The following is a 15112-nucleotide window of genomic DNA, read 5'->3' on the forward strand; positions in this document are numbered from 1 at the left end:
TATCTCCCCTATAAAGCAAGGTGCTGTAGTTGCCATCAGCCCAGCTGTGTATGGTTCAAAGGGAGCCATAAAAATGACTTAAAATAGTTTTAATAGACCTAATCTTTTAATATATCTAAATGCAAGGTCTGATATGTTGGACCAAAGGAAGAAGCAAGTTCTGCTCCTGTTTCTACTGCCCCAACCGAGATCACGGCCCCGCTGTGCTGTGTACATATTAGCCCTTGTCCCTAAGAGCTCACAATCTAACTAGACAAGACAGAGGGACACAGAAGCACAGAAGGTATGTCTACATTGCAATTGGGAGTGTGAGTGCGGAACACGTACACACTGAGCAAGCTAAATCAAAACTAGCTTCAGTAACAACAGCAGCAAAGACTTGAGCTGCGTGAACACAGACCAGGGTCCTGGTTGGGCAGGGCTGGTCCATGCCACTGTGGCTACACTGGGAGCTAGATCATGCATGTCACAGCTCCTGATTGTACTGTAGGCACCAGGAAGGAATGGGGTTAACCAAGGTCCCCCAGTAGACAGAGGATTACAACCCAGTCCTTCTAAGTCCCAGCCTAGTGCTCAATGCACTGGGGCCACACTGGGTACATAAAAGCTAATCTCCCAGATCAGGATGAGAGATTTGGGCTAGCAGGGCTCACACTAGCACTCCAAAAATAACCATGTAAACAGTGCTTTGAAGTCACAGCTTGGGCTCTGAAGCCCACCCCACTTCCTAGGCATCAGAGCCCGAGCTCCAGCCCGTGCAGTAACTTTCAGAATTGTTTCAGAGTTTTGAATATTTCTATTACTACTACTCTTTCATAAACCTCCTGCAGTGCAGCTAGGCTGACTTAGCATCACAAGCCCAACTGAACAGATCTCCGAGAGAGGGGAGAATCAGAACTAGTAGTTTAGAAACCTCTGAAAACTTTGGATACCTCTTCTATATAAAATAGTCCTGTAATTGTATCTATATGATACCTTGCAAAGTGCTTGTACAGAATACAAGTGCCTGGTACAGGAGCACTGGTCAGGGGCCTAGCCAGGGAACGACCTCAGCAAGTCCCCAGAGACCTTTCCCACAGACTGAGTGAACAGTATTCTGGTCACTTGGCTGTTGGCTCAGAGCAGCGGGGAGCCTGAAACCTCCCGGGAGAGGTGATTCTGCAATAAGGAAGAGAAGTGGGTTGAGTGCAAGGCAGACAGTGCCACCTGCTGTAGGAGAGACTATTTACTCAACAGATATTTACTAGTGTGGCACTGGGAATCTTTCAGTCTAAAAGCCACAGTGATCAAGGTAACGCTACATAACTGGGTTGGAAGAGGCTTCATAAATCATTAATCTACCCTTCTCATAAAACGGGGCCTAACCAATGGTTCTTTGAACATCCCATTAGCACTTTTCTCCTCACCTGACATAATACCATTTATAACGGCCATCTGAATGAAATTTTTAAGTAAGAGTTTGTAAAATACTGTCTCAAATTATTTAGTAAAAATTCTTAAGTACAATACAGCTACACAGGTTATTACTAGGGCTGTCGATTAACCGCAGTTAACTCACGTGATTAACTCAAAAAAATAAATCGTGATTAAAAAAATGAATCACAATTAATTGCAGTTTTAATCACACTGTTAAACAGTAATAGAATACTAATTGAAATTTATTAAATATTTTGGATGCTTTTCTACATTTTCAATATATTGATTTCAATTACAACACAGAATACAAACTGTACTGCTCACTTTATATAATTATTTTTATTACAAATATTTGCACTGTAAAAATTATAAACAAAAGAAATAGTATTTTTCTGTTCACCTCAAACAACTACTGTAGTGCAATCTCTTTATAGTGAAAGTGCGACTTACAAATGTGGATTTTTTTATTGTTACATAGCTGTACTCAAAAACAAAACAATGTAAAACTTTAGAGCCTACAAGTCCACTCGGTCCTACTTCTTGTTCAGCCAATCGCTAAGACAAACAAGTTTGTTTACATTTACAGGAGATAATGCTGCCCACTTCTTATTTACAATGTCACCAGAAAGTTAGAACAGGCATTTGCATGGGACTTTTATAGCCAGCTTTGCAAGGTATTTACGTGCCAGAAATGCTAAACATTCGTATGTGCCTTCATGCTTTGGCCACCATTCCAGAGGACATGCCTCCATGCTGATGACGCTCATTAAAAAATGTGTTAATTAAATTTGTGACTGAACTCCTTGGGAAAGAATTGTATGTTTCCTGTTCTGTTTTACCTGCATTCTGACGTATATTTCATGTTATAGTAGTCTCTGATGATGACTCAGCAGTTGTTCATTTTAAGAACACTTTTGCTGAAGATTTGACAAAACGCAGAGAAGGTACCAATGTGAGATTTCTAAAGATAGCAACAGCACTTGACCCAAGGTTTAAGAATCTGAAGTGCCTTCCAAAATCTGATCAGGACGGGGTGTGGAGCATGCTTTCAGCAGTCTTAAAAGAGCAACACTCTGATGCAGAAACTACCAAAAATCAACCTTCTGCTGGTGGCATCTGACCAAGATGATGAAAATAAACATGTGTTGGCCTGCACTGCTTTGGATCATTATCGAGCAGAACCCATCATCAGCATGGACGCGTGTCCTATGGAATGGTGGATGAAGCATGAAGGGACATATAAATCTTTAGCAAAACTGGCATGTAAATATCTTGCGACGCCAGCTGCAACAGTACCATCCGAAGACCTGTTCTCACTTTCAGGTGACATTGTGAACAAGAAGCAGGCAGCATTAGCGCCTGCAAATGTAAACAAACTTGTTAGTCTGAACAATTGGTTGAACAAGAAATAGGACTGAGTGGACTTGTAGGCTCTAAAGTTTTATGTTGTTTTATTTTTGTACATAATTCTATATTTGTAAGTTCAACTTTCACGATAAAGAGCTTGCACTACAGTACTTGTATTAGGTGAATTGAAAAATACTATTTCTTTTGTTGTTTAGAGTGCAAATATTTGTAATAAAAATAAAGTGAGCACTGTACACTTTGTATTGTGTTGTAACTGAAATCAATATACTTGAAAATGTAGAAAACATCCAAAAATATTTAGATAAATGGTATTCTATTATTAACAGTACAATTAATCACAATTTTTTAAATCACTCGACAGCCCTAGTTATTACCTTGTCTGCCAGTTTTGGAATCTGATTAACAATTATCAAGTTTGTTTGGTGAGGTTTGCCTTGTATTCAGTTCATACCATCATCTCCTAGATACCCCTACAGATTTGCTCTCACTATCTCTTGTTTAGGAATAGAAATTACTTACCAGATGGTAATTGCCAGGATCATCCTTTTATTTTACTTTTTTGAAGATCTGTCATCACATTTGCTTCTCTAGTTCTCTAGTATTTGCACAGTACTCCATGATTTTTCAAAAATAATTGTGCTTCATTAGCTACTTCCCTTAACACTGTAATATGTTTAACATCCAGAGTGCCTGCTTTGTACATATTCACATTTTTTCTCACCAGTAGCTATATTTACCTGGTTACTTGTTCCTGTTTATGGATTATTAAATATATATAGACTCCTTTTTTTGGACATTTTTATAAGTAGTTCAATAGCTCAGTCATTTTAGGAGTTATTAATTCCCCCAACAGCCCTGGGGTCTCATCTGGGAATAGCCATAATAAATATTCAGAGAGCTATTCCACTTGATTTATTAATCAAAGAATCATAGGGTTAAAAGGGACCACAAGGGCCATCTAGTCTAACCCACCCATAGAGAGTTAATGGGACTACAGCAAATCCTCACTTGTCCCGGATTAATGTTGTCCCGGTTAATGTTGTTTCGTTGTTACGTTGCTGAACAATTAGGGAACATGCTCGTTTAAAGTTGTGCAATGCTCCCTTCTAACATCGTTCGGCAGCCTCCTGCTTTGTCCACTGCTTGCAGGAAGAGCAGCCTGCTGGAGCTAGCTGGTGGGGGCTTGGAACCAGGATGGACTGGCAGCCCCCCTATCAGCTCCTGGTCCCCTAAGTTCCCTGTGCAGCAGCTGCCCAGCAGGCTATCAATTGCTGGCAGTTCAGGGTCCCTCTCCCCACTGCCATGTGCTGCTCCTGCCCTCTGCCTTGGAGCTGCTCTCCAACCCTCCTGCTTGCTGTGCAGGGGAAGGCAGGGGGGGCTGTCAGGGTGTACCCCTCCCCTCTGCTCCTACACCCTGCTTACCCCTTCTCCATACAGAGCAGAGTGGAGACATGGACGGAGAGAGAGAGAGCTTGGGGCAGCAGCTGCTGTCTCAACTTCCTGATCCACTTAAAAAGACAATGCACTTAAGAGTGGGTCAACTTAAAGGGGCAGTGTGCATTTTCCTCTCTCTCCCACACACAAGGTGTGTGTCTGTGTCTGCTATGCTGTCTCCCCTCCCCTCCATTCCTGCTGCCTCATAGAGTGTGAGAGGCTACATTAAGAAGGTGTTAACCCATGAGGGCTCAGCCAAGTGCTAGTTCATCATTTAGCAGCAAGTATCAGAGGGGTAGCCGTGTTAGTCCGGATCTGTACATAAGAACATAAGAACATAAGAAAGGCCGTACCGGGTCAGACCAAAGGTCCATCTAGCCCAGTATCTGTCTACCGACAGTGGCCAATGCCAGGTGCCCCTGAGGGAGTGAACCTAACAGGCAATGATCAAGTGATCTCTCTCCTGCCATCCATCTCCATCCTCTGACGAACAGAGGCTAGGGACACCATTCTTACCCATCCTGGCTAATAGCCATTTATGGACTTAGCCACCATGAATTTATCCAGTCCCCTTTTAAACATTGTTATAGTCCTAGCCTTCACAACCTCCTCAGGTAAGGAGTTCCACAAGTTGACTGTGCGCTGCGTGAAGAACTTCCTTTTATTTGTTTTAAAATGTTTGCATCCGAAGAAGTGGGTATTCACCCACGAAAGCTCATGCTGCAAAACGTCTGTTAGTCTATAAGGTGCCACAGGATTCTTTGCTGATTTAGCAGCAAGGCATTCCCTGGGAAATATTCCACCCTCTAACTTCACCACCTCAACCAAGCTTCACAATCATCATATCTGTGAACAGTATTAAATTGTTTAAAACATATACTGTGTAAAATTTCCCTGGAACCTAACCCTCCACCCATTTACATTAATTCTTATGGGGAAATTGGATTAGCTTAACATCGTTTTGCTTAAAGTCGTATTTTTCAGGAACATAACTACAACGTTAAGCGAGGAGTTACTGAATTTTCTTTTTTAGCACTCTTTCCCTCTGCCCATATATTTTTAACAGCTGTCCATGCTCCTGTTCCCCTTAGTCCCTTTGTGCAGCATGATCTCATCCAGATTGTTCCCCATATTCTCCTTACCTGTGTATTCCTGTCTGGTTCCCTTGCTCCTTTTCCATTTCCAGGTCAGGTTTACTATTATTATTCATAAAAATGTGAGCAGCACTTTTACATTCACAAACAGCTTTATAAGCATCGATTAAGATAAATCCTTTGCCCTGAAGAGCTTTTACTCTCAGATCTCTGTGAAGCTACACTGGTCACCACTTCTTCTTTGCATGTTTCTTTTGCAGAAGGATTATGGCCTCTTTCTGATGGCATCTTTCCAGCATTCTTCCACACTCGTGGATTTTCATACTTTCTTCCACTGAACACCTTTTGCCAAAAACGAGTTGTTTCTTTGAATCTACTGCCCTTGTTCATGTTAACCCCATTTCTCAGCATGTTGATTTCAGACAGCTGATAGTCACTAGCAGCAAACTGCCCTGTAACCCTTGCGTTCTTAGTCAACTCCTCCTTACTAGAAAGAAGACAATTAGGTTGCATTTTCTATTTTCTAGCTCATGGAGTTTCCTGTCGCTATCAGGATTCTCCTTTATGATCCATGTTGAGCTGCCCAGGGACACAGAGAGGTTAGTATTTTCAGGGAGAGATACAAGGCTTAGAGATCAGAGTGGGTGCAGGGGATTGGGAAGAGGAAAGGAAATACAGGGCCACAAGGATCTCCAAGGCTCTAGAGCTGTATGGGGGAGAGATACAGAACCCAGGGACCTATAGAGGGGAGATACGTGGCCCCGGAGATGACCTCAGCATCATCTGAATGCCTCTCCACAGAAACCCCCCAGGCAGCCTTAATGATGAAGCAGTACCTGGTTGTTCCCTGGGCCTTGGCAATAGAGATAGGGTTATTTTCTTCCAACTCTCTCATCCTTGCTCACAGTCCTTTAAGACATCACATCAGTCAAACTATATGGCTCTACCCTTCTCCAGGCTAAGCTTGGGGGAGGTACATACACCAGCCATACTTCTACATCCATTTTATACACAGCTCTATACAATATACAGAAACCTTTATATACATATATCTTTATATAATATGCTATATTAATTTGTATCTTTCTTTAAAATGTTTGCATCCGAAGAAGTGGGTATTCACCCACGAAAGCTCATGCTGCAAAACGTCTGTTAGTCTATAAGGTGCCACAGGATTCTTTGCTGATTTAGCAGCAAGGCATTCCCTGGGAAATATTCCACCCTCTAACTTCACCACCTCAACCAAGCTTCACAATCATCATATCTGTGAACAGTATTAAATTGTTTAAAACATATACTGTGTAAAATTTCCTGGAACCTAACCTCCACCCATTTACATTAATTCTTATGGGGAAATTGGATTAGCTTAACATCGTTTGCTTAAAGTCGTATTTTCAGGAACATAACTACAACGTTAAGCGAGGAGTTACTGAATTTTCTTTTTAGCACTCTTTCCTCTGCCCATATATTTTTAACAGCTGTCCATGCTCCTGTTCCCCTTAGTCCCTTTGTGCAGCATGATCTCATCCAGATTGTTCCCCATATTCTCCTTACCTGTGTATTCCTGTCTGGTTCCCTTGCTCCTTTTCCATTTCCAGGTCAGGTTTACTATTATTATTCATAAAAATGTGAGCAGCACTTTTACATTCACAAACAGCTTTATAAGCATCGATTAAGATAAATCCTTTGCCCTGAAGAGCTTTTACTCTCAGATCTCTGTGAAGCTACACTGGTCACCACTTCTTCTTTGCATGTTTCTTTTGCAGAAGGATTATGGCCTCTTTCTGATGGCATCTTTCCAGCATTCTTCCACACTCGTGGATTTTCATACTTTCTTCCACTGAACACCTTTTGCCAAAAACGAGTTGTTTCTTTGAATCTACTGCCCTTGTTCATGTTAACCCCATTTCTCAGCATGTTGATTTCAGACAGCTGATAGTCACTAGCAGCAAACTGCCCTGTAACCCTTGCGTTCTTAGTCAACTCCTCCTTACTAGAAAGAAGACAATTAGGTTGCATTTTCTATTTTCTAGCTCATGGAGTTTCCTGTCGCTATCAGGATTCTCCTTTATGATCCATGTTGAGCTGCCCAGGGACACAGAGAGGTTAGTATTTTCAGGGAGAGATACAAGGCTTAGAGATCAGAGTGGGTGCAGGGGATTGGGAAGAGGAAAGGAAATACAGGGCCACAAGGATCTCCAAGGCTCTAGAGCTGTATGGGGGAGAGATACAGAACCCAGGGACCTATAGAGGGGAGATACGTGGCCCCGGAGATGACCTCAGCATCATCTGAATGCCTCTCCACAGAAACCCCCCAGGCAGCCTTAATGATGAAGCAGTACCTGGTTGTTCCCTGGGCCTTGGCAATAGAGATAGGGTTATTTTCTTCCAACTCTCTCATCCTTGCTCACAGTCCTTTAAGACATCACATCAGTCAAACTATATGGCTCTACCCTTCTCCAGGCTAAGCTTGGGGGAGGTACATACACCAGCCATACTTCTACATCCATTTTATACACAGCTCTATACAATATACAGAAACCTTTATATACATATATCTTTATATAATATGCTATATTAATTTGTATCTTTCTTTACAGCAATATTAGTTTAGATCTTTCATACATAGGTACAAAAAAGTCACATGAGAATGGCACATGAAGAGTGCTTGAGTTTCCTTTTAGCCTTCATGCTGGGGCAATGTGGAGCAGGGATCCAGCAGGCAGCATTCCTGGGAAGGGCAGTGACCTCTTGAGCAAGTGTGAGAACATGGGCTCCTTTGCTGCTTCCCCAGTGATTGCATATGAAGGCTCTCTAAGGCCCAGGAGAGGGAGTTGGAGCAGCTCAGGGCTGGATAGAAGGGGGTTGCCTTCTCCCCAATGATGCAAAGACTCTAAACAGGCAGGTGGGGTGAATAAGTTTGCTAGAAATTGCCCTGGTCCAATTTGCCCCAGCACAAGCTGTGAAAAAGGGTGAAAGAAGCAGGCAGTGGGGCTTTCCTACACAGAGGGGCCTTGACTTCTGTTGAATGGGAGGGGAATGGGAACAGGAAAGGAGTGTGATCTCCTGTACACAAACCTTTCTCCATAGCAACAATCATTTGCTAAAGCCCCTCCCAAGTGCAAGGGCCCAAAGGCCCCATTAGAACAAAGCTGGGTGTTCTGTAACACTGAGTCTATGTAACTGGGCTCCATCCCAAGGGGCATGCAACAGGGAAAGTGAGCAGACTAGGGCATAAAGAGATCTTCATCTGGGCTCCTCTCTTCTTGCCATCTGCACATGAGCAGCAGCATACTTGGGAGGCCAGGCAGGCAGGCAGTTATCATTACAAGACTCTCCTGCAAAAGGCCAGGCTAATTGAAAGAGTCTTAAAAGGCAGCAGCATCCCTTCTCCTGATGGCCACCATTCTGACCACAGGGATGGGGAGGTGACTCACCACCTATAAACCATTCACTGGATTTATCAACAGAGTCTGTCATTGGAGTGGGAGCTTGAGGCTTTTGTTTTGAATTGACCTCTACCTCTGACTGCAGCAGCTTGGTGGGGGAGCTTGGAGCAGAGGCCTCTACGTGGCAGATGAGGTCACTTCTCCACAAGAGAGTGGCCGCCAGCGCGCGCCACAGACATGCTGATATGGGCGTTGAGACATGACATGGTGCATGGGAGTGATCCATCAATCACACCTCTGATGCAAGCGCTTTGTATGCACCATGCCCCCAAAGTGTGTGTTAAGACACGACAGACCATGCAGGCAACTGCCAATAAACCAGTCTGAATGTTGAGTAACATACATGCTACATGGGAGTGGAAAACGCCCCTCCAGTACTGCCCATGTACCACGTATTTTGGAACATCAGAACTTCACTAGGACTATGACGAACAGCAGAGAAGTGGAGCTCCAATCAATATTGATGGAGGCTTTTGCCTACACTGCATTGTATTTATTTTTGCAAAATCATTTAAACTAGTGGCAAAATAACCATTTCCCTCTCTCAGGGACATAATGGCTGGATGGACCTCTCCTATGAAACAGAAAAGCAATACAAGGCATGGCCATGTTAGCAGGGGATTCAAACACAGGGAGAGGAGCAGAAATCCCACCCCACTGATGTCAGAGTCTGGCGTTGGAACAGGAGTGGGAAAACCACGGCCCACAGGCCAGATCCGGCCCCTCAGGGCTTTGGATCCGGCCCGTGGGATTGTCCCCCGTGGTGCTGCAGGCCCCACACCAGTCTCAGAAGCGGCCGGCACCACTTCTCTGCAGCCCCCCAGGGGCGGGGGGGCAGAGGGCTCCCTGTGTTGCCCTTGCTGCCAGGCACTGCCTCCCGCAGCTCCCATTGGTTGGGAACGGGGAACCATGGCCAATGGGAGCTTTGGAGGAGGTACTTGGAGGCGCGGCAAGGGCAGCGCATGCGGAGCCCTCCACCACCCTTCCCCCAGGGGCCACAGCGCTTTCTGGAACGGCGCAGCGTGGGGCCAGGGCAGGCGTGCAGGGAGCCTGCCCTGGCCCCGGTTCGCACCGCTGCCACCCCAGAGCTGCTTTAGGTAAGTGGCACGGGCCGGAGCCCGAACCCCTCCTGCACCCTGCCCCCCAACTCCCTGTCCTAAGCCCTCTGCCTGCACCTCCCACCCCTCCTGCACCCCTACCCCCTGCCCTGAGCCCCCTCTCGCACTCGGCACCCCTCCTGCACGCCAACCCCCTTCCGAGCTCCCTCATATGCCCTGCACCCCTCCTCTGCCCCAATCCCTTGCCCTGAGCCCCTTCCTGCACACCACACCCCCTCCCACATCCCATACTCCCTCTTGCACCCCAACCCCCGCCCCGGCCCTGCATACAATTTCCCCACCCAGATGTGGCCCTCGGCTCAAAAAGTTTGCCCACCCCTGCGTTGGAAGATCACTGTTCTAGAGCCACAGTCTAAGTGCAGTCAGTTACACCATATATACAATGCACAGTTTAAACACAGTAAGTTCCTTTCATCATGAAATCTTGCAGAACAGAGCCAGAGTTAAAAACAGGGGCAGTTTTGCTTATTATGACTAAATCTTCTGAACACCAGCCAGGAGACAAATACAGAATTGCATGACTGGCTAGACATGGTGCATGTCGGGGGTCATTTTCCCATAGTACAGCAGGAAACTGTCCTTGCCCAAGACAAGATACCAAACTAGATCAATCCAGCAGAGTGACTTATATGCTTGTGTGGGTATGAGAAGGAGACCTGCTTCAGATCAGTCTGGCTTTGCTATTGGCACTTTAAGACAACCTGAGGGAGCAGGGGACAGTGAGGAAACATGGCATGGCCTAACCAAGATGGGAAAACAAAGACTGGCACCAGAGTGATGCTGGTCCAGTCCCCACCTGTCATCTCCCTTCCTTCCCATTCCCAAGTAGGAGCACTGTACCTGTCTCTGCAAGTGGGAAAAGGAAACTAGCAGGCCAGGTGTCCTGTCCCAAACAGGATCCTTGCATTGCAATAGAAAACAAAGGCACAACAAAGACATGAATACAAGCACAGAAGCAATGAAAACAACATTAATGGAGACAGCAAAGTGCTTGAAGGCAAGTTCGTACATTTCCTGATGTCTCCTGGGACCATTTCCTATGACAAAATTCATACATCAGGGAACTGGATCTGCTCTCTCTCTGGTTTTGTTTTGAATTTTCCAGTGTATGTGCCTTGAAAGAGCCATAGTTTATGCCAACAGCATCCTCATTCCCTCTCCTCCTGCTCAGGGTACAGAGTGGGATGGCTCTGAGAGAAGCACAGGGAATGAATTTGGCAGGGAGATGCTGAAGTAGAAACCCACTACAGTGGAATGTGGGAACAGAAGCAGCAAGGCAGCATGCTGCCTCTGGCACACCCACCTCATTGAGGGAGCTGAGAGCCCCACAATTAGCCTCCTGATGTGGGGAGAACAGCACTCCACACCTCTGGGACTACAGTTCTAGTTTAGGGGCTTCCTTTCTACAGAAATCATCAGAATTCCAGTTACACAGGATTTATACTCAGAGATTTGGGTTTCAGTCTTTGCCCACCACATTAATATGGTTTCCTACCATCTTACTTGGCAGTGAAGCCCCTGACTCTTAGAGTGGGGTGTATAACACTGATCAAAGCAAACAGGAACTGCAGTCCCCATGGGGATGATCCCTGCTATATCACAACTTCCTGTTGTGGGGGCAGAGGAGGTGCTAGGCGTGGCCTCTATCATAATAAGGGATCCTAGTAGGTGGGAAGGGAATATTACTAGCACATAAGAGACACACCCCAACATGGGCTTGAGGCTGAAGGGAAAAGAACGCAGATCAATCCATCTTACACATTCTTTACAAACTTTTCTGCAAGAGGAGGATGATCTAGTGACTTGAGCACAGGCTTCAGAACCAGGAATTCCCAAATTCTAATCCTATATCTAAGACCTGGTCTACACTATCGCAGTAAATCGATCTAACTTACACAACTTCAGTTATATCAATAATGTAACTGAAGTCGACATAGTTAGATCCACTTACCACAGTGGCTACACTGCACTGTGTTGATGGGAGAGTGTCTCCCATCGACTTCCCTTATGCTTCTCGGGGAGGTGGAGTACACAAATCGATGGGAGAGCACTCTCACATCGATTTAGCATGTCTTCACCAGACCCGCTAAATCAACACTCGCTGCATCGATTGCAGCAGTGTGGATCTACTGCTAAGTGTAGACATGCCCTAAGAAAGACCCACTATGTTACCTTGGGCAAGTAACTACCTCTCTTCCTCGCTTTTCCCGCCTGTAAAATGGCAATAATAGTTGCCTAACTCACAGCAGGACAATGAGACTTTCTCAGTCACAGCATGTGCGATGGAATGTAACCTTGGGCCATTCAAGGACAACACTGGAGGGAACCCATGGACAAGAGATGTGGCTTTGACATCTGGTCGTTTAGTTTCACAGCTGACTGCAGATCTGGACATTAACAAGAGGACGTGAGATGCTCCAGCTTGGAAGAGAGTGGTGTGGGAATATACAGAGACCTTAAATTCCACAGTAGCCACTGAAAAGGAAGAGCGGAGTTCCTGGTTGTGCCAGTCCTGCTGGAGGCTACAGAGAGGGGGACAATCTCTCATATAGAAGACCAGAGGAGAGAACGTCTGTGAAAAATGAGCAGTGGATTTATAGATCATTCCTTCAGACAGAGTAAGAGGAGTTGTGTGCACTGCTAGTGAGGAATGAGCATGTGTGTATCCTCTCTCAGTAACAATAAGGACTATTTGCTGCTTGTGCCAATGCTCTATCAGGCCTTCTCTGATCCTGGCTGGAAGTGTCAGCAATCTGACACCACCCTACCTGAGACAAACCCACTCAGGCTTGGGTACCACCAAGACAGTCCTCCACGAGCCTAGAAGAGCTGGAAAGAGACAGTAACCAATCAGGAAAGCACAGGCAAATTAAGAACATGTACCTGCTTCATCCCAGGAGGGGTGCTGGGCAGAGCTAGGCCAGGAGAGGACTTCCTCAATTCTAACCTAGAATCCTGGGCTGGGTCAGGACCTTCATTTGCATGTTGTGACCAAGCGGTTACTTTTTGTATTCGTTTACAAGTTTAAAGGTGCGGACAGCCAAATTTTGAGTTTAACTTTAATTTAACTATTAAAGGACCAACACCGAGCTCACTGCACATAATGCCTTGCTCCAGGCAGGCTGCCATACTGTTAAATCTATTTATCGTTTCCTTGTTTAATAGTTCATGTAATGTATCATTTTGTACAGCGCCTACCATACTAGTCATGCTTGTAATAATAGTGCCCCTGTTTGTTCTATGTTCAGTTTTTCTTTTACACTGAGTCCTCAGACTTAATACATTACCCATTTAATCCATTACTCTTTTACTTCCCTCTACTCTTATAACTAGTAACTTTTGTTGCTAAGGAACAATAGAGAGGGAGCATGCACTTAGCTAACAGTTATTTACCCCCAATATCACCCTAAACTGAAAGAAGAGGGATCAAGGGGATTGTCCCTTCGCTCTGAAAAAATGCAGAGAAACTGAACGCGCGAAGGTTGGGGCAACATAACAAAACAATGACCCTCTTAGCAAAAACCCAGTTTTGATTTGGGTAGATTCAGATAGGAGATGTCACTGACAATGCGGAGGGATCTTCGGAAGAAGGAATCTGAGACTTAAACTGTACTACAGACAGAGAAAAAGAAAACAATTAATTCTGCAAATTGGTGGAAGGCTGGAGGGACTTTGATAAAAGGCAGAACTAGTAGGGGTTTGCAATAGGTTAATTTAGGATGTCTTGCCATCAAGTGTTATGGCATTTTATTTACTTAATCACCTTAGCATATAGATTTTAATACTTTCCTGATATCTACGGAACATACGAATCACACAGAGCTACTGTAACCAGAAAGAGTAGATTAAAAGCCACTGTCCTTGCCACAAAGTAAGAAAGTCTCTGCAGCCAGACTGTCCGTATGTTGTGTATATGGGGAGAAGGGGTAAATTGGGGTTAGCCTTTTGGTTGAATGTAAGTGTGCTTGCTTTACTTAGCATAATGAAGACCAGGCTCTAACAAGGCACCAGAACTGGGGAGTTCCCAAGGCACCTACCAGAGAAAGCGCTGCTCATCACCATGGGAAATTAAACATTATACTAAGCTGCCCTCCTGCACAATGGTAAAGTGAGATTTAGCTGGAGCAGGTGGCGTTTAAAAGTACACAAGGTACTTGCCAGTGTGCCTGTGCGCATGTACACAAGCAGAGAAATGGCAAATAGCCTGGAACTGAGCAGTCCAGGACGTTCCAAGCTGCCACACGGAATTTATAGACCTGCTTGTTCTGCAAGTAAAATCTGCAAAGGAAAATATGAACATTTTGCATAGGCTGGGTGATATTTGTTCTGCCTTGTTAGCAGTGGACTGCTCTCCAGATTCCACACTAGAACCAGTGCTATGTAATATATAGAACAATGATCTGGAAAAGGGGCAAGGTGGGAACACTGGAAGATGACAAAAAAAATTTAGATTAGCCAAGATTGGAGAAGACTAAAACCTTAAGGGATTTCAGAAGAGCCTAGTCAAGAAAGGCAAATGAGGAACACAACAGCAGCTGAAACTCAGTGTTGATTAATGAAGCTTGTGGGCATTGTAAGGAATAATTTGAACTGCTCATATGCCTTACTGGTTCCAAAGTAACTGTAACAACTCAGGGAAAAAGAGCTGGGCAGCACTGTAGACAGTTCAATGAAGACCTCTGCTCAATGCCCAACTGTGGTCAACAAAGCAGAAAAACATTAACATGCATGAAGAATGGGAGAAAGATACTGAAAATATTATATAATACCATTCTATAAGTCAATGAGATACCCTCCCTGGGAATACTGTGTGCAGTTCTGATCAGAGGCATGGAAAACCGTCCATATGAAGAGATGGGTAAGATTGGGACTGCATAGGTATAGAGATGAGACAAATCAGAAGGGGACATCATAAAGATATATAAAATACTGAACAATATCATGAAGATAGATAAGGTGTTCCAGTACAAAGGAACATTCAATAAAATAGAAAGGGACCGTATCTTTGACGGGGTAACAAGCCTTGTGGATGGGGGAGAAGCGGTAGATGTAGTATATCTTGATTTTAATAAGTGTTTTGATACTGTCTTGCACGACCTCCTCATAAACAAACTGGGGAAATACAACCTAGATGTAGCTACTATAAGGTGGGTGCATACCTGGTTGGAAAACCATTTCCAGAGAGTAGTTATCAGTAATTCAAGTGGGGTCCCACAGGGATCAGTTCTGGGTC

At 44.7% G+C, this 15112-nt stretch overlaps 1 protein-coding gene across 2 annotated transcripts in view; it reads right to left on the bottom strand.

The window, feature by feature from the left end:
* Positions 1 to 6886: 6886 nt before the first annotated feature.
* The window catches only part of DAGLA (diacylglycerol lipase alpha), a 110027-nt gene continuing 101801 nt past the window's right edge, over positions 6887 to 15112 (bottom strand). Inside the window, exon 22 of one of the 2 annotated variants that reach the window (XR_005597909.1) lies at positions 6887 to 7160. The gene's annotated coding sequence lies outside the window, so the exon portion shown is untranslated. Of the gene's footprint in view, positions 7161 to 7712; positions 7728 to 15112 lie in introns of those variants that run through there. The other variant, XR_005597908.1, reaches the window with a different exon arrangement.

The sequence above is a fragment of the Mauremys reevesii genome, linkage group 4 (genome assembly GCF_016161935.1).
Source record: "Mauremys reevesii isolate NIE-2019 linkage group 4, ASM1616193v1, whole genome shotgun sequence".
In the NCBI taxonomy this organism is placed as follows: Eukaryota; Metazoa; Chordata; order Testudines; family Geoemydidae; genus Mauremys; species Mauremys reevesii.